This window comes from Marmota monax, unplaced genomic scaffold (genome assembly GCF_021218885.2).
Source record: "Marmota monax isolate L192 unplaced genomic scaffold, Marmota_monax_Labrador192_F-V1.1 WCK01_AAM20220418_F8-fsc00018, whole genome shotgun sequence".
NCBI lineage: Eukaryota > Metazoa > Chordata > Mammalia > Rodentia > Sciuridae > Marmota > Marmota monax.
Genome location: NW_026692201.1, coordinates 8,186,952 through 8,213,191, shown reverse-complemented (window position 1 = coordinate 8,213,191; position 26,240 = coordinate 8,186,952).

Sequence of the window (26,240 nt, the reverse complement as noted above, 5' to 3'; positions counted from 1 at the left end):
ATTTTTTGTGTGTGAACAAAAGTACTTGTTAGCCGCGCAAGGTGGTGCACATCTGTAATCCCAATGACCTGGGAGGCTGAAGCAGGAGGAGCACAAGTTTGAGGCCAACCTGGGCAACTTAGTGAGATTCTGTCTCAAAATAAATAAAAGGGTTGGGAAAGTAGTGAAGTGGTAGAACACCTCTGGGTTCTATCCCTAGTACCTCCCACCCACCCCCACTCCCCGCCATTTAAAAAAAAAAAAAAAGAGAGCACTTGTCATGTCTTTTTCAAATCTGACAGTGACTGGATCACTAAACTCACTTCAGTTTTTGCTTCTTGTTGCAAGTATCCAAATCTCTCTTTAAAAACAACAAAAATAGAGCTAGAATACCAGCATTCAAGTCTCTTTAAACACACAAAAAACTAGAGTTGGAGATATAACTCAGCGGTAGAGCACTGGCCTGGCATGAGTGAGGTCCTGGATTTGATCCCAGCACTGAAAAAGAAATTCACATATATATGCTTATATTTAATTAACTCATAAAATTGCATATATTTAATGTATCATACATGATGATTTTGTGTGCATGCATACATATAGCAATTATTATCACAATCAAATTAATCAACACATCTATCATCACCCTTTTTATACATTAGGTCTCAAAAACTTGTTCATCTTATATCTAAAAGTTTCTATCCTTTCATCAAGATCTCTATGATTCCCACCCCAGCTCTGGGAAATCACTGTTTACTTCTGTTTCTATGAGTTTTGACTTTTTTTTTTTTTTTTTGTGGTGTGGGGGATTGAACCCAGGGCCTTGTTCATGCAAGGCAATAACTCTACCAACTGAGCTATAGCCCCAGCCCTGAGTTTGACTTTTGTAGCTTCCACATGTAAATGATAAAATCTTTATCTTTTTTTTGTCTAGCTTATTTCACTCAACATAAAGTCCCCCAGCTTCATCAATGTTGTTGCATATTGCATGATTTTCTTCTCCATGTGACTGAATATTATGCCATTGTACACACACACACACACATACACACACTTTTTTATGCATGCATGCATCCATCCATCCATCCATGTACACTTGATTGTATCCATAAATGGATGACTCCATTGCATGTTAATTTGGTTTTTGGCTTTTTGGTTTTGGGGGAAGATGGGGTTTAGGAACCTATGTACTGTTTTCCATAATAGTTATGCTGATTTACATTTCTACCAAAAGTACACAGGAGTTTCATTTTCTCTATGTCCTTGTCAACATTTATCATCTCTTGTCTACTTGAAAATAACCATCTTAATAGGTGTGAGGCAATATCTCATGGGAGTTTGGATCTGATGATTAGTGCTATTAAGTACTGGTTGGCCATTTGTATGCTTTTTTAATTTTTATTTTTAGTTGTAGGTAGACACAACACCTTTATTTTGTTTATTTATTTTTTATGTGGTGCTGAGGATTGAACTCAGTGCCCCACACGTGCTAAGCGAGCACTCTACCACTGAGCCACAAACCCAGACCTTGTATGCTTTTTTTAATAAATATGTCTACTGTCCTTGGCCCTTGTTTATTTATTTATTTTTATGTGGTGCTGAGGATCAAACTCAATGCCTCACACATGCTAGCAAGTGCTCTACACTGAGCCACAGTCCCAGCCTCCTTTGGTCCATTTTTAAAAATTGGAATTTTTTTAGGAATTTTTGCAGTTATGTGAGTTACTCATGTTTTTAAAATATTAACCCAGATTATAATTTGCAAATGTTTTCCTCCATTTTGTTGGTTATCTTTTCATTTTGTTATTTGTTTCCTTTGACATGTAGAGATTTTTAGCTTGATGTAGTCCCCTTTATTTATTTATTTTGCCTGTGTTTTTGGTATCATAACCAAAAAGTCATTGCCAAGATCAATGTCAAGAAGCTTTCCCTGGGTTTTCTTCTGGGAGTCGTTTTATCTTATTCATTTTGTTTTTTGTGGTGCTGGGGATTGAACCCAGGTTCTCATGAATGCATCTTTTCCACATGGCTGTGAGCTGTCATGTGAGCTTTATTAACTAAGCACATGTGCTAGGCAAGTGCTCTACCACTGAGTTATATCTCCAGCTCTAGTTTTTTGTGTGTTTAAAGAAACTTGAATACTGGCAACAAGAAGCAAAAAACTGAAGTGAGCTCAGTGATCCAGTCACTGTCAGAAATTTGAAAAAGGGCTGGGGATGTGGCTCAGCGGTAGCGCGCTCGCCTCGCATGCGTGCAGCCCGGGTTCGATCCTCAGCACCACATACAAAAAACAAAGATGATGTGTCCGCCGAGAACTAAAAAATAAATATTAAAAAGAATTCTCTCTCTCTTCCCCCCCCCACTCTCTCTTAAAAAAAAAATATTAAAAAAAAAAAAAAAGAAATTTGAAAAAGACATGACAAATGTTCTCTCTCTCTCTCTCTCTTTAAATGTGGGGTACTAGGGATTGAACCTAGGGGTGCTCTGCCACTTCACTACATTCCCAGCCCTTTTTATTTATTTTGATACAGGGTCTTACTAAGTTGCCCAGGTTGGCCTCAAACTTGTGATCCTCCTGCCTCAGCCTCCCAGGTGACTGGGATTACAGATGTGCACTATCATGCGCAGCCAACAAGTGCTTTTGTTCACACACAAAAAAAGGAAATTCAAGTTTTGAATAATGGCTTTTGCAGCTGAAATAGCTGGCAGATGACCAGACTGAAAAGTTAAAAAACAGTGTGAACATCTCACAATCTGCTTTTACAGAACCTTTTAGTGAAAAGTCTTTTTTTTCCTTATTGTGTATTCTTGACACCTTTATTAAAATTTGCTTGATCATGCCTATGAGCTTATTTCTGGGTTGTCTACTCTGTTTCATTGGCCAATATGTCTGTTTTTATGCAAGTTTCACTGTTCTGATTACTATAGCTTTGTAATACAGTTGAAAATCAACGAGTGTGATGTCTGCAACCTTGTTCTTTTTTCTTGAGATTGCTTTGGATATTCAGGGATTTTTAGGATTGTTTTTTCTACTTATGTGGAAAATACAATTGTAATTTTGAAGGGGTTGCCTTAAATCTGTAGATATCAGTGAATAGTGTAGATACTTTAGCAATATTAATTCTACCAAGCCATTAATATGGGACATCTTTCCATTTATTTATATCTTCTTTAATGTCTTACATCAGTGTCATAGTTTTCACTGTACAGATCTTTCACTTCTGTGGTTAAACTTATTTGTAAGTACTTCAGTATTTTTAATGCTGTTATTAATTAGATAAAAAAAATTTCTGAATTCTTTTGTTTTTTGGATACTTTATTGTCCATGTATAGGATGTATATGTGGGAAGTAAGTTTTTGTATGCAATTGAAGTTGTTATATTAGAATGTTACAATTATAAAATGTTTTGTATAAGCCCTGTGGTCATCAGACAGAGGAAAACTTCTAGTAGATACACAAAAGGTAATGATATAAGCATCAAAGTACACCACTAAAAATTCAGCAAATCACAAAGAAGACAGTAAGATCAGAAGAAAGGAACAAAGGAACAACAAAACAGTTAAGTCACTAACAAAATGACAGTAGTAAGTCCTTACCCATCAGTAATTATTTTAAATGAAATTTGATTTGAAATTCTCTAGTCCAAAGAGGCAGAGTAACTAAACAGATTTTAAAGACAAGATCCAACAAAACGCTGCTTATAAAAACTGACTTCAGCCTCACAGATACACATGTATTGAAAGTAAAGGGATGGGAAAGGTATCCAAAGGACAGCAGGGATAGCTATACTTAGACAAAATAGACTTTGAGTTAAAATCTGTCACATGAGACAAGAAGGTCACTGTATGATGATAAAGGGGTCAATGCTTCAAGGGGACATACAAATGTAAATACATGTGCACACATATTAGAGAATCTTGTGTGTGTGAGTGTGTGTGTGTGTTACCAGGGATTGAACTCAGGAGTACTCAATCATTGAGCCACATCCCCAGCCCTATTTTGTATTTTATTTAGAGACAAGGTCTCACTGAGTTGCTTAGTGCCTCACCATTGCTGAGGCTGGCTTTGAACTCTCTATCCTCCTGCCTCAGCCTCCTGAGCCACTGTGATTACAGGTGTGCACCACTGCACCCAGCTGAGAATCTTAATATATAATGTGAATATGAACAGAACCTCAGGGAAAATAGACAACAATTTAATAATAATAGTATTATTATTTCACTTTCAACAATGAGTTGCTCATCCAAACCAAAAATTAATAAGGAAAGAGAAGACTTGAATAATACTATAGATTAAATGGATGCAATAGACACGTATAGAACATCCCATCCAACAGGAGCAGAATATACTTCTTCTCAAAATTGTACATAGAATATTCTTCAGGATAGATTGTGTGTTGGAAGTCTTAACAAATTTAACAACATTGGAATCATTTCAAGTATCTTTTCTGACTGCATGGTATAAAACTAGAAACCAATACTAGGAGCAATTTTAAAAATTTGTGGAAATTAAACAATACACTCATAAACACCCAGTGAATCAAGAGATCAAAAGGGAAATAAAAAGTATCATTTCATATCACTTTTTTTTTTAAGGACAGAAACATTGTCCCTAAAGAAAATGCAAAAGTAATTACTTTCTAGTAAGTCGGTTATAATTTCCCCAGGCTTAAACAAAAATTAGATGGTGGAGAATGGAGTGGGGTCAATGATTTGGCAGAGAAGAGAGAGGAAGTTGAGGTACCAAGCACAGAGATAAGGACCAGGACCCAGTGTATGCACTGGCTGAAGCAATTCCAGAGAGAACTGGGGTTGGGGGTGGGGAGAGAACACCCCAGAAGGAGGAGGAGCTAGAGCTTGGAATCCATTGCTCCCTCCAGGAATTCCTCTTCTATTGTGTCTGCAGCCAGGTCTTAATTCCAGAATCAAGCAGACAGCTCCATGCCCAGTTCTTACTCCAGCTCTGCTAAGGCTCTCCTCAGCAGGACAGTCGGCCCCAGGGGTACCTTTTCAGGATGTTCTCTTTCCTGGATGTTTTGCTATCATTTTCTCCCAAGGTTGTAATAAATGTGGTATTAGTTAGCTTTTCATTACTCTGAGAAAATACCTGAGATGATCAACTTATAAAGGAGAAAAGAATGATTTTAGCTCATAGTTTCAGAAGTTTCAGTCCACGACCAATTGGGCCAGTGGCAAGGCAGCACATGATGGCAGGAGCATATGGTGGAGTACGCTGCTCAGCTCATCATGGCAGGAAAATAAAGAGGAAGAGGTCAGTATCCCATCAATCTCACTTGGGAGCATGTCTCCCAAAGACCTAAGACCTCCCCTAGGCCCCACCCCTTAAAAATTTCTACCACCTTTCAGTAGAGCCAAGCTAAGTAGCAAAACTTTACACCACTTGGGCCTTTAGAAGATGTTCCAGATCCAAACTATACCAAGCACTAATCTGCAACAAGATGATGTGGTTAGTGACTCTGATAGTCATGCCACACACAACCTGCACAATTGGACACAGTGGCTTATCCCTCCTATCACCTCAGTGTGACCCCCTTTGGGCTTCTCCAACTCCCTACCCAAGATTTATCTTAAAAACAAGCGTCCCCTTCCTTCTGGGAAGGTTTCTATTTCATTTCATCCCACTTGCCTCCCCTCTTCCTTCACCCCTGGAAGATAGAAGGTGAGTCCTGAGGTCATGAATATCCATAGATGCTACAATACTGAAAGAGTTAAACTACATAAAAGTGTAGACAGATTTGGTTTTGCTCCTGAGAGGGAAGTGTAAAGAGGAGGGACTGGCATCAGAAAGCCTAGGTCACAATCCTAAGTGTGCTATCAGCAGACTTGGGTGAGTTTCAGGATTTCACTTTGCACAGTTAACTCTGAACTTCAGAGATTTCACCTGTTATCTTTCAGTGGGTTGAGCTAAATGAGGGCTATTTCTCTGTGTGTCCAGTGTTCAAGGTGCTATAGCTCAGAAATAGGAAGCCCCTAGGCTCAATCTTCAGTATTGAAAAAAAAAATTCATTGAGTTGGGATTACAGGTGTGCACCACCACGCTGAACTGGAATCATATTCTTTTTATAATACATGATTGGATTGGGTTTATCTGTATTTTACTTAGGATTTTCTATTACATTTATAAACAATGTTTCGTTTGTGTTTTTTAAGCACAAAAGAAAGTTTATTGGCTCATTTAATTGAACAATCTAGTCATAATTCCACCTAGGTTTATAAAGAGAAAGATTTTCAGTTTTGTTTTGTTTTTGTGCTGACCTTATCTGGTTTGGGTGTCAGGGTAAAGTTAGTCTTGCGAAATGACTTGTGTAACTTTCCTTCTTTTCTGTTCTTTGAAATAGTTTGTCCAAACTGAAGATCAGCTGTCCTTTTATGTCTTATTAAACAAACTTCTAAAAACTTTTACTCAGGCAAGATGGTATCTAGATACCCTGGTCAAACTTATCAGTAATATAACTACACATGCTGGAGAGAATAGTTTTTAAGTTATGTAACTGTAGTGTTGAGCTGGCCAAAAAAAAAAAAAAAAAAAAAAAAAACAAGAGAAAGCAGGAATTCAGAGGAATAAAGAACCCAGAACCAGAACCAGATTCTTCTCTACATCATGATGAACTTAAATTTAGTTTTAATGGCTGAGTCCATTACAGGTATTACAGGAGGGGAGGTGACCACGCCCACATCAATCTTCTTGAAGCTTTTCCTATAAAGCTGGGTCTGTAAGAGGCTAAGCACAATGTGTAAGGGTACACCAGAAATAAACCATATCACTGAAGGGACAGTAGGAAACTGGCTTATGTGGGTCATGTTGTTGAGTATAAAGAGGGGGAAATGGCTTTCTTGAAAATTTAAAACTAGTTCTTATTTGGGCACAAGGCTGTGTAGAGTAAATTTCTCAGTCTTCTTTGTACTAAATGAGGACTACATGTTCTAGCCAATGGGAGATAAATGGAAGTGATTCTTGTATTTCATTAGGATTTTCCATGTGTACTCGTGAGATTTTTGATGTTCTTTTCTGGTTTGAGCATTCCTGGGAAGAGAGGAAAAGTATTGGAGTAGATAGTCGGTAATCTATGCCACAACAGTAAAAGAGGAGAATGAGACATAGAAAGGGGTGCCCTAGACGAGCTGGGGCTTTAGCTCAGTGGTAAAGCTCTTGCCTAAAGTGTATGAGGCACTGGGTTCAATACTCAGCACCACAATGAAAATAAATAGAAGATACTGTGTGTTCATCTACAACTAAATAAACATTTAAAAAAGAAAGAAAGAAATAAAGGGGTGCTCTAGAAATAGAATTTAGGAATGAGCAAAGGGACTCTAAGATGGGTATGGCGGCACACACCTCTAATCTACACAATGTAACCTACTCAGGAGACTAAAGCAAAGTTCGAGGCCAGCCTCCACAACCTAGTTGGACCCTGTCTCAAAATAAAAATATAAATTGTTGGGATGCAGCTCAGTGGTACAGTGCCCCTGGGTTCACGCCTCAGTACTGGAGAAAGAAAAAAAAATGGAGGATTTTAACTCTTTAAAAGAAAATCCCAACTGTAAATTTAATCCAAGAAGCCATCATTAGTGATGGAATGGAGAAGATGAAATGAATTATTTTTCTGCCATTCCAAAGCAATCTGGAGCATTATGTGAGCTAGAAGTGGGGTGAGTTTTGAATTGAATACTCAGAAGAGGTGTGTGTATATGTGTGTTCATCAGAGAAGTACAACACATTTAAATATTTCTCGATCTCTTTTCCTGGTCTCTTACTTCAAATGGATCTGAATTCAACCAAACTCTGGTCTCTGCTTTCCTCTGTCCCTCTTCTCCTAGGTCCTAGCCTGCCTCCTTGTGCCTCACAGAGGCGTCTCCTTGAAGAGCCAGGCCTCCTCCACCCTGGCTAAAGGCCCCTGTGCTGGTGCCAGAGGTGGAGCTGATTAAGGAGTTCGTTTCTGTGGGATGTGCCTATAAGAACTGTTCCAGTTTCAGCAAAGAGTAAAAGTTAAAATATTTATAAAGTCCTTCCATTCCCACTTAATTCCAGAGATCTAGGTACATATGACCTCTTTTCTTGCCACTGGGTTGAATGAACACCTACCAACTCTATGTTTGTCAACATTCTATATTAGTGGAGTTCCAATTTTTTTGTTAATATGCTCCATAAAAAAAAAAAAAAACAAGTTTTGAGGGACTGGGTCTGTAGCTCAGTGATAGAGTGCTTGCGTAGCAAGTGTGAGGCGCTGGGTTCAATCCTTAGCACTGCATAAAAATAAACAAATAAAATAAAGGCATGCTATCCATCTATAGCTAAAAAAAAAAATTAAGTTTTTAAAAGTTATATGCCACTTCATACATTCTAGTTTAAAAATCTAATATTTCTCATTAAATTTCTTTTTGGTACATAGAACAAAATTACTACATATTAAAATTTTGATAAAAATTTAGCTGTTACATTACTCTTTTTTTAATTTTTTGGTTTTTAGTTGTATTTGGACACAATACCTTTGTTTTGTTTATTTATTTTTATATGGTGCTGAGGATCAAACCCAGGGCCTCACATGAGCTAGGCAAGCTCTCTGCCACTGAGCTACAGCCCCAGCCCTATATTACTCTTTTAATGTATTCAGTGGATTCTAAATGTTATAGTGGTTTGATACCCCCTCCCACCATAAATTTAAAAAAAACATGAATGAGCACCTCTTTAACCTTGGGAAATTTCATGTCACTCTTTCTCTTTGAACTCATATTACTATTCCCTTTGCCCCCCCCCCCACCCCCCCAGGATTACATTCTAATGCAATGTGTTTTTGTCCAACCCCAGGGCAGCAAGGCCCCTGAGCATACTGTCTCACCATCACAAAGGAAGAATGTGGAAGACTCAATGGAGAGGTTTGGACATATTACTCACACACTCCTTGGAGGGGGCTGGCTGAAGTACAACACAGGGCCACAGTGTTCCTACAAGCAGGGGGGATATTTAAGATAGGTTGCATGCCCACTGCACAGGTGGATTTCCTCAGATGTTTTATGAGTACTTTACTTTATAACCAAGGTCATGCTGTTTAGATCCTCTCCTAAAGATTGAAGATAAGGAAAGTGGCCAGCTGCTCCTCTCCATTTCTCTTGTTAACACATTCTTTCAGAGTCCTTATCTCACTTTATGCTTTCCTAGGCACTGATTAGTGTTTAACCCAGCAGTATTTATTCCTGGTAGGTTTTTTTTTTTTTTTTTTTCCTTTAAAACCGGGTGTGGTGGCACACTCCTGAAATCCCAATGACTGGTGAGAATGAGGCAGAAGGATTTCAAGTTCAAGGCCAGCCTGGGCAACTTGGTGAGACCTTGTCTCAAAATAAATATAAAAGGAACTGGGGATATAGCTCATTGATTAAGTACTCCTGGGTAAAATCCCTAGTATCTACCCCCCCCCCTAAAAAAGGAAGTTTTAAATTGTCATCCCTCATAATTATCTGCAATGAAAATGTATCAGTTTTAAATTCTAGGTTGGGAGCCCGATGTGATGGCACACGCATGAAATCCCAGTGGCTGGGAAGGCTGAGGCAGGAGGATCATGAGTTCAAAGCCAGCCTCAGAAAAATGAGGTGTTAAGCAACTCAGTGAGACCCTGTCTCTAAATAAAATGCGAAATAGGGCAGAGGACATGGCTCAGCAGTTGAATGTCCCTGAGTTCAATCCCTGATACCCCAGACCCCGCCAAAATAATTAAATTCTAGGCTGGGTACCATGGTGCAAAATTGTAATCCCATCACCTTGGAGGCTGAGGTGGGAGGATCACGAGTTTAAAGCCTACCTCAGCAATTTAGTCAGGCCCTAAGCAACTTACAGAGACCCTATCTCTAAATGAAATATAGAAAGAGCTTGGGATGTGACTTAGTGGTTAAGCACCCCTGGGTTCAAGCTCAGGTACAGAAAAAAAAATTTTTTTTAAAGTTCTGCCTAACTTTCTGTGACTATAAGCCTCTAAGTCTGTAAGCTATGGTCATTAGTAATGCAGATTGATCAAAAGCATAAACATATTACCAATTTTTATAAATGACATTTTTTAATTTATTTTTTATTTTTTTAATTTATTTTATTTTTTTCTCCTTTCCCAAACCAAAATATTTGATCAGAAAGCTTCTCAATGGGGCTGGGGCTGTAGCTCAGTGGTAGAGTGCCTGCCTTGCATGTGTGAAGCACTGGGTTCGATCCTCAGCACCACATAAAAATAAAATAAAGGTATTACGGGGCTGGGGATGTGGCTCAAGCGGTAGCATGCTTGCCTGACATGCGTGCGGCCCGGGTTCGATCCCCGGCAACACATATAAACAAAGATGTTGTGTCCCCTGAGAACTAAAAAATAAATAAATATAAAAAAAAAAAGAAAGCTTCTCAATGAAAATGAATGGAGCTGGAGTTTTTAATTAATTCAGAAATCTAAGGGTGAATATTGCTTATTGCTAGAATGAGAGAAAATATAGACTCAATTCTATTATGTCATCCCCTGGTCTTACTGAAAGGAAATGAGAGTAGAGTAGTTCAGTAGGAATATCATTCAATTCTTTTATTTGTTTATTTACTACTTTTACTTACTTATGTAACATGGAGCATGTTTTTCAGGTGGGTTCTTTTTCACATGAATTCAAAGAATAAAATCCACAGACACAAGGGTGAGGGCAAAGTAATAGGACTGATTAGGATAATAGGTAAAAAGAACCCAGAGCTCCTGAAGAGGAATGATGGGTCCCACGAGAGGGTTGCCAGTGGATGTCTGTTGTCTAGGGGTTTTAATGGGCTTGATCTGTCCCTATGGGTGATTCTGGGGGGATGACATGTAAATATAGAATTCAGAAAGGGGTCATTCACTTCTATTTTGTTATCTTAAGCAAATATGGAGAAAAGGTGATTTTGCCCTTGTTACCACAAGGCTGGGGTGAGGATGTGTTGGTGCAAGAGGAAGTACCTTTTGTGGTTGGTCATTTCTAGGGGCTGTTAAGGAAGTGTCTCTGTGACTAGGGCCAGCTGGGGTCAGAAGTTTGATTTCCCAATGCTCTCTTCCTCCTTTTTTTCTCCAAGACCCTTTTCCTGGCTGCCTATGGGTAATCTTTCTTCTGGTCTCACTTACTTATTTATTTTTGGTACTGGGGATTGAATCCAAGGGTACTTTACCACTGAGCTACATCCACAGTCCTATCTATCTATCTATCTATCTATTTTTACCATCTATCTATTTACTTATTTATTTTTTAGTTGTAGATGGACACAATACCTTTATTTTATTTATTTATGTGGTGCTGAGGATTGAACCCAGTGCCCCACGCATGCAAGGCAAGCAAGCGTTCTACCATTGAGCCACAACCCCAGCCCCACCTCTTTATTTTTTTTTAATTTTGAGACAGGGTCTCACTAAGTTGCTGAAGGTCTCAGCTAAGATGCTGAGGCTGGCCTTGAACTTGAATCCTCCTGTCTCAATCTCTGTAGTAACTGGGATCACAGGCCCCACTCATGCCTGGTGAAACATTTTTAAGACGAAATAAGATGAGGGTTGGCTATAATTGGAACAAACATTTTTAAGATATGATTGGACAAGAGGTGTTTTAATTGTCTCAATAAATAATGCCTTCAAATCCAGATGAAGCTGTAATAGGAGTTCACGCTATGCTTTGAACAGCTTATTTTAAAACTGACATTTTTTTTTCTTTATCTTTTTCCTCTCTCCCTCCCTAACTTCGGGGTAAACAAGATTACCTTTCTTCTCATCCTACACTGTGTTATCTGCCCTTGAATGTACACACCAGAGGATTAAGTTAATTTGGATCTTGGGACTGGCATGGTGCCAGAAAATCTAAGAAACAACTATCTCTCAGGGTCACAAGTGAATTCTGACCTCTGACAAGACACACCTGGAATGTAGCCTTTGCCTCACCTCTTTAAAAGCCCTCTGTTCCCCCTGACAGCCAGGTTCACTGCCTCTGGGACAGGAGTCCTCTGTTTCTCCTTCCTAGCAAAGAAATAAAACATCTATTTCCTTTTTCTCCTCAGAACCTTGTCTTTATTATTAGATTGGTATTGGGGACAAGGATGGAGGTTTCAGTAATAAAGTCAGTTTTGGAAAATTTCAGTTGAGGATTTTGTCACATACTTTGAGATTCTGGTATTGAAAACATTACAGAGTTCCATTTGAAGAAGCAGAGTCAAAGTGGGGGTGCTTTGCTTCTCAACCTAGGAATTGATAGGTGGCAAACAAAAATGATGGATAAGAACATTTGGGCATGGTGGTGCACGCCTGTAATCCCAGGAATTTGGGAGGCTGAAGCAGAAGGATTGCAGGTTAGAGGCCAGTGAGACCCTATCTCAGAAAATAAAAAGGTCTAAGAATGTAGCTCAGTGGCGAAGCACCCTGGGTTTAATCCCCAGTCCAAAAAGAAAAAGGAAAGAAAGAAAGAATAGAAAAGAAAAGAAAAACAAGGTGGGATTGGGGAAAGTTCAATAGGCTGGCCTGCTGTGTGGACTCCACTGCCACAGGCCTTCTTTTGACAAAGCAGTTTATGTCAGGCCACTCTGGCTCTGCCCTGGCTTAGGTAAATAGGATGTTAAATTTACCAGGAAACAGCCTATCTACAGGAAAACACAGATCAAAGATTCCAGGACTCATGAAGATGAAATTGCAGAGGTTTGTAGCCCCTTCCTAGTCCCTGGATCCTTTCTTGTCACATCAAGAAACAATATAATTTCCTGGGGCCAATTTCAGAGGATTCCAAATGCAGTTGGTTTCAAACCCCTTAAAAACTCCCGGCTCTGTAAAGGCTGGGCCCTTCTCTTTCCGAGGCAGTCCTTGGGTCTTAATGCTGCAGGTCTCCCTCGTGTCTCACTTTCTAATAAACTCTTGCTTGTATCTTACGCCTCTCCCTCAAATTTTTTTCCAGAGCATTCACAGAATTGATGAGTAGTCTTGCCCTGCAACAGAAAGACTGTTGAGCTGACAAGAATTTTTTGGGCTTAATTTTCTGAGCACACAAAAGTCATTTTAGCATCCAAAACTTCCTACCAAGGATCCTTACTGTTCTCTCCAACCTCCCTGGAGAGTGGCTAACATCTGTTAGGAAATGGAAAGTAGAAATTGTCCTCACTGCCAATACCTAAAGCATAGTTATCTGTCCACTCCACCCACACCAAAGCTAAATACAACATTTCAATTTTAGTACAAACATATCTGGAAATGACAGGAAGCCTTTCATAAGCTTATATACCTGGATGAATCACTAAAGGAGTCTTCGCTGGAAGTTTTGACAACCTAGGCAAGGCACGAAACCCTGGAAGCAGCAGAGTGGCTGAGGGGAAGATCTTTATTTTATAAAGTACAAGAAGTACAATGCTGTGGTCATTCAATCAAAAATCGCATTAATTGCAAGATGCATCATCATTTTATGGGCCCACAAAGAAGAAAAAAGACACTCTAATTAGACTGTAATAATGCTTTCTTATCACTTAAAAATGTTATGCTATTGAAAGAGCTTTAAAAAAACTTATTTATGCATAATGTTTTAAGGCACATAAAGTAAATAGCTTAAAGTATTCTGAACAGTCTTCACAGTCTTTGTGGTACATATAAATCACACCTGGACTCGGAGTCAGTATCTGCTTTTCTCTCATATGACATTGTCTCAGGTAGGCATGAAGAAGCTTTGGAGAAAATGCAATCCCTAAAACCTTTTCCATTCTTGACTTGGGGGTTCTTCTAAATCACTGAAATCTATTCTTCACCTTTTGATACTGGTGCTCTCTTGTCACCAGAAGATGTCAGACAAGTCTGCTCCTTGGCCAAAACAGAAGGTAACTGCATCTGGATTCCAGAAAACTTAGCACGGGGAACACCTCAGAATCAATGAGGTAAAGTGACATTAAGGGGACATACCTGAAGCTAGGACAGAGTGCAGATGATGTTAAGATCTGGAAATAGGTAGCCAGGCATGGGGGTACATGCCTATAATGCAGAAGTGGAGGCAACAGGATCACAGGTTCAAGGCTAGCTGGGGCAATTTAGTGAGATCCTGTCTGAAAAGGACTTGGGGTAGGGCCCTTGCCTAGGGTGCATGATGCCCAGGAGTCAACCATTAGTACGGAAAACAAATCTGAAACAGAGCTGGGGATGTAGCTCAGTGGGAAAGCAGTTGTCTGGCATGTGTGCAACCTTGGGTTTGATCCCTAGAACCTTAAAAAAAAAAAAAGAAAACCCCAAAGAGCATTTGTTCTGTGGATTATACACATTTTAACTATATCAGAAACTAAAACAAAGATGTCTGCATGGATATTTTGGAGACAACTGGAGGAATCTGAATGTAAAATGGGTACTAGATGATAATTAGGAATCAGCTTTCCTTAAGGGTGATCATTGTGGTTACACTTTAAGAACCACTGACCTAACTAAGGGCTGGGGATGTAGCTCAGTGTTGGAGCATTTGCCTAGCATATGTAAGGTCCTGGATCTGATCCCCAGCACCACAAAGACAAAACAGGAAAACAAACCACTGACCTAGAAAAATATGTGCACATGTGCACCAGAAAAATACATACAACCCTTATTGTTACAGGGCTGGGCCCTTCTGGGAAAGTGAGGCAGAATGAAGGCCCCCCTTTCAAACTCCCATTCTTGTGATCAAGTCAGAAAGATTTCAGTCATGTCTCTCAGATTATCTCAGTTTATCCAAGGGACAGGAAAAGGTAAAGGAGACACTCTCAAGGGTCCTCTCAGAGAGCAAGAGGACAGTGTAGCTCTCCTGCACTCCAGTTTATTTGGGATCCATCCCAGAGCAGTTTCCAGAGAGTCCTGTCCAGGTTCACCTCTTGACTTTTGACTGACAGCAGGGTGACATCAGACTTTCAAGCCCCCACTGCCATGACAACTCTAGGCCACTTTGGCCCATGCTGACCTGGCCTAATTGGATTCTTAACCATTAATTCTTACAGATTTTATGGTTAGGAGGAATTATCCTTATCTCCCTGAGTTTCAGGATCTGGTTTGTGAAAAGGGTTACAAAAGTCTCCCCCTTCAGCAGAACTTGGGTTCCTCTTATCAACATTATTTGGGGCCTGTATTTCTCCTGCAGTTAACAGGTAGTTTGCTGAGGAATGTGACATAGCCTGTCCACTTAGGCCAGGCAGGGCTGCAGGTAAATTGCTTCTTGGAAAAGAAAGCATGTGGGGGGTCAGCACAGTGGGCCCATTTTATGGAAGTATTCCCTTAATCTTGCGTTCCCACCACTTGCATCTGTCTGTCCCCTTCATTATAAGCATAAATTTTTATATGAAAATTGTTTTTAATAACTAAAAGCTGGAAACAAAACACCCAAGAAGAGTAGAATAAACAAACTCTAGTATATTTATACAACAAAATATACTTTGTGTGCATCAAAATGGATGAATCTCACAGAATGGTATTGACTAAGAGAAGTGTAAATATAACATGACACCATTTCCATAAGGATCAGAAACAGGCAAAATTGAGCAGATGGAGATACAGGCATTGATAGTCAAACCATAAGTCAAACAAGGTTTTACACTCCAACTGGGTAGGATTACATAAGCGACGGCTCCATAATTATTCTTTAAACTGTACCTATCTGGTTGTATACACCTTGCAGCTATTTTGTATGCGTGATTAAAAAAAACAACAGAATCTAAGCATTCATTTAGCAACAATTGTGCACAATCTGTGTGGAGAATATTATACAATTTTAATGAAACTTAATAAGCAAGACTCAAATAGAGAAATACATACTATATACTTAGATAGGAAAAGTCCTTTTTTTCTTTTTTTTTAAGAGAGAGGGAGAGAATTTTTTAATATTTATTTTTTAGTTTTCAATGGACATAACATCTTTATTTTATTTTTACGTGGTGCTGAGGATCGAACCCAGCACATGCCAGGCAAGCATGCTACCGCTTGAGCCACATCCCCAGCACAGGAAAAGTCCTTATTATAAAGATGTCAAAGCTTCATGATCTATACATCCCATGCTGTTACAATAAAAATTCCAATAGGCTTTTTGAAAAATTTTAAAAGTGATTCTCAAATTACATGGAAGAACAAAGAGCCAAGAATAAAACTGACATTCCTGAAAACGCTGGAACATGACTTATCCAGGTACTAAGACCTTTTATTTAAAAGCTATAGAATTTAAAACAATAGATAGATGTGAACAGTAAATAGATGAGTAGGATGCAATAAGCAGCCCAAGAAACAGACCCACATATAGGAAAAGAGATTCATGCATAGAGAGTCTTTCTTGCAGATGAATGTGAAAGAACAGACTATTCAATAAAAGACAGGAACAAGTGATGATCTATTTAGGAAAATTAGATCCCTACCTGGAAACATACACAAAAATAAATTACAGAGGATAGATTAAAGACTTAAAGCAGCATTATAAGACAAACAATATATACAAGGGGAAGTTTTTGGAACATCATGAAAAAAGGTCTAGGAGCGTAGAGCAGTGGTAGAGTGTTTGCCTAGCATGCGCCAGGCCCTGATTTTACTTTCTAGCATAGTAACAACAACAACACCGAAAAGAACCTCATGGAAAGGATTTCTTTACCTTTGTTTTATTTATTTATTTTGATGTGGTGCTGAGGATAGAACCCATGCCTCATATGTGTGAGGCAAGTGCTCCATCACTGAGCTACAATGCCAGCCCTGGAAATAATTTCTTAAGACAAAAAAGATAAGATACATTCAACTACATTAGAGTGAAAAATACCTATTATTCAAAAACACTTCCAGGCCCAATGACACACACCTCTAATCCCAGTAATTTGGGAGGCTGAGGCAAGATCACAAATTAGAGGCCAAGTAATGTAACAGTGGTCCTCTTCACCTATTTGAACACAGCCCTTGCAGCTCTGAGGCTTATTTTAAAAGGGACATATTTTTCTTTTCCTCTTCTCTCTTTCCCCCTCTCTAGTCTGGGTGTTGCTGCGGGGGCGGGGGGGGGGGGGCAAGATTATCTTTTTCCATCCTAGGCCGAGATTTTGAGCACACACCCACCACAGGAAGGAGATGGCACCAGAAGATCTAGGAAGTAACTATCTCCCAAATTTTAACACACCATTAGGGCACATCTGGGACCCCCTGTCAGGGCACACCTGGAATGTGTGCATTACATTAAGGCCTAGTCTTTGAAGAGCTTTTGAAGAGCTTCTTTAAAAGCTCTCTATTCAAACTGGGCATGGTGGTGCACACCTATAATCCTAGTGGCTTGGGGCTTGGGAGGCTGAGGCAGGAGGATCATGAGTTCAAAGCCAGCCTCAGCAAAAGGAATGCACTAAGCAACTCAGTGAGACCCTGTTTCTAAATACAATATGTCCCGTCCGGCAGGACACATCAACGTGGGCAGCGAACCTAGATGGGGAGGAATGAAGGGACAAGAGACACGAAAGGTGACAGCAAGACAGGTGTCTGATCAAGCTGGAAACTTTTATTGTTCACACAGGGGTATTTATATGCTGGGGATGGGGAAGCTCTCTAATCAACAATTGCTGGTTGTGGGTGGTAAAACTGCCAGGTGCAAGATGTCTGATGATCCTGATAACCGCAGGATGCTCCAGGGAGATGGGTGGCTGCAGGATGCCTCCCAGGCAGGATGTCTCCCAGGGGGCTGTCAGGCTAATCTTTGAAGGAGAATTTCCTTCTAGTCCCTGACAACAATACAATATAGAGATGGGGATGTGGCTCAGTGGCAAATGGTGAGCCCCTAAATTCAATCCCTGGAACCAGAAAAAAAAAAATAAATAAAAGTCCTCTGTTCTCCAGGATGGACAGAACCACAGCCTCTGGGACTGGAGTCTCCAGTGCTTCTCCTTTGCTAGCAAAGCAATAACCTTTCTTTTTCTCAAAACCATGTCCTTATTGTTGAATTGGCATGAATTGGCATTGGGGACGAGGACCAAGCTTTTGGTAACAGTAAGGGATGGGGATGTAGCTCAGCTTCCCTGGGTTCAATCCCCTGTGCCAACAAACAAAGATAGATAAAAACTATAGGAATTGAGGTGTAGCTCAGGGGTAGAGTACTTCCTAGCAGGTGTGAGGCTCTGGATTGGATCTCTAGAGCCACACACACACACACAAAAAAAAAAAAAAGACCAAAAAGCCTTCTACCTTTACATTTAGGGTGGAAGCTAAGACATTCTACTCTGGTCTCCTACTTCTTTAAAAGCCTTTGTGTTCCAGGGGAGTTTAATTATGCAAGCACCAGGAGATCCTGCATTTCTTAAGGAGAAACTGGGAGAGTTCCCTTGGAGGGTGTGAAGCTATCCATTACCCTTAGCCTTTCATGAGCTGTGTGGTAATCTGGAGCTGACAAGAGCACAGGCCTCCCGCTGATGCTACCTGAAGTTTCCCAGGAGGACTCCAACCGAGGCTTTTCTCCACTAAATGACCTGCTTTGCTGTCTTTCTTCTTAACTTATCTTCATCTCTCCACCAGCTACACTACCACCACCCCCTACCCCAAACACACACAGACTGGGCTCAGTCACCTACCTGCAACAGGAGCAAGAGAAAGATTATATTAAAAGAAGAAAAAGAAGAAATAGAAGGAGAAGAAGGAGGAGGAGGAGGGGGGGATACCAAGCTGGGAATGGTGGTGCACATCTGTGATCCTAGTGATTCCAAAGGTTGAGACAAGAGGATGGCAGGTTCCAGGCCAGCCTGAGTAATTTAGCAAGACCCTGTCTTAAAGAAAATAATGGGCTGGGGTGTTACCCAGTGGTAAAACGTCCCTGGATTCAATCATCAGGATCAAATAAATAAATAAATACATAAAAATACATAAAATGTTATTCTACTCTTAAATCTACTACCTTCTCTGTAAATGAAATCCCATTATGAAAAAAATAGGCTGATTATCCTCCTGTAAAGCCTCAGAAAGGTCCTTCTGCCTTTCTGTCCTTCACAGAACAATGTAAAGATCTTTCAAGTGAAATCCTCAGTGAAAACCTCGTACTGATTTCATGAAGCCCTGTGGTTACACAGGCAGTTAACTGGCTGTGGTTCTGTTAAAACCAACCACCTCCCCAGAGAGCCCAATGCAGAGAGTGCATCACATGGAGCAGATTGCAAAGAAACAACAGGAGTAGTCTCTTCAAACACACATTGAACAGATAAGGCAACTTAAAGTGCTCTTATTTAAAGAAATAGGCTAATCCATGGTGCATCCCCTCAGGAAATTAATTCAAGGGGTTAACCAAGAAAACTGAAAAGAGGGACCCCTCCTGCCAAGCTCAAACATATTAAAATATGTTTATTTGAAATTAGAACTTGGAACTTTTGAGGGGTTGAATTTAAAAACCAAATAAAGTAGAATAATTTTCCTTGGTCTGCAGAAAAACAGAAATGAGGTATATTTAGCACTCTTTTAAAATTTATATAATAAAATTGAATGGTGACTATAATGATTATTTTTCTGATTCACCCAAATATTTATATCTAATGTAGGAAATAAAGACTTTCAAAACTCTGCTCAGGGCTAGGGGCATAGCTCAACTACAGAATGCTTGTCTACCAAGTGCAAGGACCTGGATTCAATCTTTAGTACAAAACCCCCCAAAAGGGGCTGAAGTTGTGGCTCAGTGGTAGAGCACTTGACTAGCATGCATGCTGGGTTCACTCCCCAGCACTACATTAAAAATAAACTAAATAAACAAAATAAAGGTATTGTGTCCCTCTACAACTAAAAAACAAAATTTAAAAACAAAAACTTCAAAATTTACATGAAGAATAATACACACTTTATGTTTAACAAAGGATCGAACCTAGTTTGTGCTAGGCAAGCACTCTACCCCTGAGCCACAACCCCAACCCCCAGCTCCTGAATTTTCTTGACAAGAAGGATTAACTCAAAATCTGAGTGGAACTCATACAATTTAGAGATGAGGATATATTTTCCTTTCACTGATGTCAAGACTAGGCCTTAATGTAAGAGGACTTAAAACATTAGAATTAATTTCTTCCCAGAAGAGTTGTGAAGGGCTGAAAACCTGTTGAGCAACTCTCAGTACTCTTCATTAATGTGGAATTTGGGTTCCCTGGAGTGTTGTAAATGAATATTTTCCTTTGTACACTCAAAGGACTTGCCAAAGGGGAGGGGAGGGGGGGTGCGGATAGTAGAGGATAGGAAAGGCAGCAGAATACAACAGACACTAGTATGGCAATATGTAAATCAGTGGATGTGTAATGGATGTGATTCTGCAATCTGTATATGGGGTAAAAATGGGAGTTCATAACCCACTTGAATCAAAGTGTGAAATATGATATGTCAAGAACTATGTAATGTTTTGAATAACCAACAATAAAAATTAAAAAAAAAGACTTGCCAAGCAAATTAATAATGTGCAAGGGATTAAAGGGAGAATCTCTAAAATATTGAGGCAAAACTCTTAAAGCACCATTTTTGTACTGAAGAAGAATCATTAGTTTGCCATAGTTACAAAATTACATCACAGTTATACAAATATTTCTTCTGTTCACTAAATCATCTGGTTGATGATCTGGGAAACAAGATTTTTTTTTTTGTACATGATAATGAACTCACAGGTTCTCTACCACTGAGCTATATCTCCAGCCCTTTTTATTTTCTTTTGAGACAGGGTCTTGCTAAATTACCCAAGCTGATCTGGAAGGTGTGATCCTCTTTTCTCAGCATCCCTAGTCCCTGGGATTACAGGTGTGCACCACAGGTGCTTGGTGGGAAACAAGGATTATGACAGACCAAACCTTTTGAGCCCAGGAGTTCCAGATTACCTTGAGCAACACAGTGAGACTGTCTCGAAAGAAAAAAAAAAGGTATAAGTCAAACTGGGTGAAGTGGCTCATGCCTGTAACCCCAGCAACTTGGGAGGCTGAGGTGAGATCACAGTTTCACAGCCAGCCTCAGAAACTTAACCAGACTGTCTCAAAAAATAAATAGGACTGAAGATGAAGTATAAAGCAAAAGAAAAAGAATTATGACAAACTAGAGACACAAATGGAGAAAAAAAAATCAAGGATAGGGGCAAATAAAACCATGCAGGTTAATTATAACACCAAGTATTTTAACACAGGCGAGGTGTTGTTCCGAGGGCTTTAAAGCAAATCAATTTATTCTCCTCTTCATTTTATAGAGAAGGACCCGGAGGCACTGAGAAATTAAGTCACTGCTTAAAATCACAGACCTAACAAAGATCAAAGCAAAGATCTGACCCCAGGGTCCCTACCCTTAACCACTAGACTATACCGAAAGAACAGACTCCAAGGAAGTCAGAATGATCTCCATGAAAGGGGGATGAGATTGAAAAGCAACCAACAAGTTGACAAGAAGAAAAAAAAATGACAAGACAGAAATGTTATTTTTATACAGTATGAAGGGAGCTATTCAAAGAATACTTTTATTTATTTACTTATTTATTTTTGGCACTAGAGATTAAACCCATGGGTGCTTTGCCACTGAGCTACATCCCAGCCCCTTTTATTTTTATATTGAGACAAGGTCTCACTAAATTGCTTAGGGCCTAAGTTGCTGAGGCTGGCCTCAAACTTGAGATCCTTTTGTCTCAGCCTCCCAAGTTGCTGGGATTATAGTTATATGTCATTGTGCCCAGCACAATTGAATAATTTTTATTAGTCATAATCAAATAGATGTTGGTTATTTAAAGAAAACTGTGATATAATTAAATCAGCTAGATGACCTGTGGAGGTGCTCAGTGGGTTAAGAGTTCAGCTCCCATAAAAGGTACTATTCAGTAAATACAGATCAAGAAATGACAGCATACAGATATTATTTGAAAACATGGAGATAAATAGGGAATAACTGCTGTGACTGAAAGTGGTCGCCTCTAGGAAATGGACTGAAATGTAGGGTACTGAAGTTTTTTTAAATTCATTAAAGGTTAAAAAAATAGAGGGTTATCTACAATTTACTTTTTTTCTTTACCAATATATGTATACTACTGCTTTGGGTGTATGTGGTGTTTCTAAACTTGACATTGACCTCTACCAAAAAAAAAAAAAAATCTTAAAATTTAAGAGGGGGAAAAGAAAGCAAATTATGTTTTATATAAATACATATATAATTACAGTGTCTAAAAGGAGCTAATTCAGTTAATTTAAGAAAATTTTTGTGGGGAAAATATTTCACATGGTCTGCCAAAAGCTACAGTCTTACTAAAATAGATCTGTTACTGCTTGTTCCTGAAAAATCCACATCAAAAGAGCTTGACTGTATAAATACCTACATGTTAGGAATACCATGTCTTTCTTGAAAAAGTCTGTGGAGTATTTTAAATAAAAAACAAGTTGCCACTGTTTCATGTTATGTCTGCTAACATCACTTCTACTTTTGTTAACCAACCACAGATGTAAAAGATGCTGCTAAAACAGACCTAAAATAGTAATCGTGGAGTCCTCAATGCCAGGAAGGAGGGGTAAACCTTCAGACCTGGCCATTCCTTTGAGATCTTTGAGTGGGCACAGGGGAATGAACCTGCACAGATTTTTCTTTTTTTTTCTCCCTTCCTTTCCCTTCCTGACTCAAAGATCCTGACTCAAGTTTATCTGTATAAATAACAAAAGAGAACATCTGTCACATGCAGATAGCAGGCCAGAGTTCACCTCAGGCCTGTGTACAGATGCCAACACTCTGGAGACTTTGTTGGTACCAGGCACTATTGGGAGTTTGAGCTTGTGTTAGCTTTTTTTGTTGCTGTAGCAAAATATCCAAAAGGGCTGGACACAGTGGCTCATGTCTATAAGCCCAGCTGATTCTGGAGGCTAAGGCAGGAGGATCACAAGTTCAAGGCCAGCCTGGTCAATTTAGTGAGAACTTTTCTCAAAATAAAAATTTAAAAGGCCTAGGGATGTAGTTGGTAAAGCACTTCTGGGTTTAATCCCTAGAACCAATAAATAAAATAAAGTAGAATTAGTCCATGATCACTTAGTCTTGATGCTTTGGGCCTCTGGTAAGACAGACATCATGATGGGGAACATGTGATGTAGCAAAGATGCTCACCATGTAACATCTGGGAAGCAAAAAGAAAGAGAACAAGAGATGGGGAATATGATATAGTTTCCAAGGGCACACTCCCTAGGACCTCCTCCCTTCAACTAGGTCCCGTCTTATACAGTTTCTACCACCTCCCAATAGTCCTTCCAGTTATGAACCCATCAATGAGATTATAGGTGTGTGTCACTGCGTCCAGCTGGAGCTACCTTTCAGTCAATGTTTCAAGGAGGCCAGGCTTTGTACTGCGTGGTCTGTAGAGATGAGTTTACTAATTCTTGGAGAATGTTCTATTAGCTTGGTTTTGCAGAGGAGAAAACAGGCTTAACTCACTCAGCCAGTCATTTAAAATTTTTTTTATTATTTATGTATATATTCTAATTTGTTATATATGACAGTAGAATGCATTTCAATTCATATTACACATACAGAGCAAAATTTTTCATGTCTCTCGTTGTGCACAAAATAGAGTCACACCATATGTATCCTCATACATGTACCTAGGGTAATGATGTCCATTTCATTCCATCATCTTTCCTACCCCCATACCCCTTCCCTTTCCTTTCCTCCCCTTTGCCCTATCTAAAGTTCCTCTATTCCTCCCATGATCCTCATCCCCATCCCCATTATGAATCAGTATCCTTATATCAGAGAAAAAACATTTGGCCTTTGTTTTTATGGGACTGGCTTACTTTGCTTAGCATAATATTCTCCAACTCCATCCTTTTACCTGCAAATGCCATGATTTTATTCTCTTTTAATGCCGGGTAATATTCCATTGTGTATATTTTCTTTATCCATTCATCTACAAAGGACATCTATGTTGGTTCCACAATTTAGCTATTATAAATTGTGCTGCTATAAACATCAAAGTGACTGTGCTCCTGTAGTATCCTGTTTTTAAGTTCTTTGGGTATAAACTGAGGAGTGGGATAGCTGGGTCAAATGGTGGCTCCATTCCCAGTTTTCCAAGGAATCTCCATAGTGCTTTCCAGATTGGTTGCACCAATTCGAAGTCCCACCAGCATTGCATGAGTGTGCCTTTTGCCCCACATCCTCACCAACATTTATTATTCTGACTAGAGTGAGATGAAATCTTAGAGTAGTTTTGATTTGCATTTCTCTAATTGCTAGAAAAGTTGAACATTTTTTCATATATTTATTGGTTGATTGTATATCTTCTGAGAAGTGTCTGTTCAGTTCCTTGGCCCATTTATTGATTGGGTTAGTTGTTTTTTTGGTGTTTAGCTTTTTGAGTTCTTCATAAACCCTAGAGATTAGTGCTCTATCTGATGTGTGAGGGTTAAAAATTTACTCCCAAGATGTAGGCTGTCTATTCACCTCACAGATTGTTTGTTTTGCTGAGAAGAAACTTTTTAAATCTAATCCTACATGATGGAGATTTGAGCCTATTTTTTTCTTTTATTAGGCACAGGGTCTCTGGTTAAATTCCTAGGTCCTTGATCTAATTTGAGTTACATTTTGTGCATGGTGAGAGAGAGGGGTTTAATTTCATTTTGTTGCATATGGATTTCCAGTTTTCCTAACACCTTTTGTTGAAGAGGCTATCTTTTCTCCAATATATGTTTTTGGTGCCTTTGTCTAATATAAGATAACTATAATTATGTGGGTTTGTCTCTGTGTCCTCTATTCTGTACCATTGGTCTATAAGTCTATTTTGGTGCCAATACCATGTTGTTTTTTGTTACCATTGCTCTGTAGTATAGTTCAAGATTTGGTGTAGTGATACCGCCTGCTTTACTCTTCATGCTAAGGATTGCTTTAGCTCTTCTAGGTCTCTTATTTTTCCAGATGAATTTCTATTCCTATAAGGAATGTCATTAGGATTTTGATTGGAATTGCATTAAATCTTTATAGTGCTATTGGTAGTATGGTCATTTTGACAATATTAATTCTGTCTATCCAAGAACAGGGAGATCTTTCCATCTTTTAAGGTCTTCTTTAATTTCTTTCTTTAGCATTCTGTAGTTTTCATTGTACAGGTCTTTCACCTCTTTTGTTGATTCCCAAGGAATTTATTTTTTTGAGGTTATTATAAATGGGATAGTTTTCCTGGTTTCTCTTTCAGAGGATTTGTCACCAATGTACAGAAATGCCTTTGATTTATAGGTGTTGATTTTATATCCTGCTACTTTACTGAATTCATTTTATATTCTGCTACTGTTCTGAACTATACTCCCAACCCAATCCCCAAGTTATTAAGAGGTATGCCTTTCTTTTCCAGGTAGCCAATATCCATACATACAGAATCCTTCCAATCTGGCACCAATTTGGCAAAATGAGCACTGGAGTCAGGGGTAGGAAGCCTCATTCCTAGCTTGACCCTTAACCCAGTGTTTTCTGGTGTGTGTTCTCTGTCTTCCTAAGCCCCAGTTTTCCCCAAAGGGGAGGAGTTCAAACTTTATAGATTTCACTCCACCCCCACCTCCTTAGCTGCTGAGCTCCTTTCAGTGGGGCAGAAACTCTGAGCCCAACCTGTTTCTCCAGGCCAGGAGTGGGGCTAAAGTCTGAAGTGAAATGAAGTGACCCTGGAAGCAAACAATGAAACTCTCTGTAAAACTCCAGTGAGGTCCCAGAGTTCTTATGAGTCACAGGCTGCCACCCAGCAGGTTGCAGTGCTGCTCTGATTTGGTTTACCCTATTTTTGTTTTTGTTTTGAGTTAGCGCCAAATCTCCTCTTTACTTTTCCTGGTTCTGAATAGGGCCTGCTCAATTATGTCTCTTCCTCTAAACGCCTGAATCCAAGATACTGGAAGAGGAGCACAGCTCATAACCTGAGGACTGATTCCCATGCAACTTTCTTCTTAGTCTCCAACTCTTACACTCATCAAACAAGACACTCCTTTGTCAAAGGCTGTGCCCAGTGAAGGTCAAGCCTCCTGTTATTTGCCAGAGGATCACACATTTGGATTCTAGTCCCAAATTTGCTTTTTTCACTGTGTGAGGCTTTGCGCAAGTTATTTAACCTGTCCGGGCTTCAGTTGCTACATTTCTCAAATGGATGCAGTAATGTTTATTTGAAAGTCAAAGACTTAAATGGCTGTGAGAAGAGATCTGAATAGACAAAACAAAACAAAATAAAACAAAACAAAACTGGGAGTGCTCTCTCTGTCTTCTGCACTGGACAAGCAATTACTGGCATCCTCCTTGTAGCGAGGTCCGGTGAGAGGAAGCGAGGTCTCAAAGAGTCTTTGGTTTCGCAGG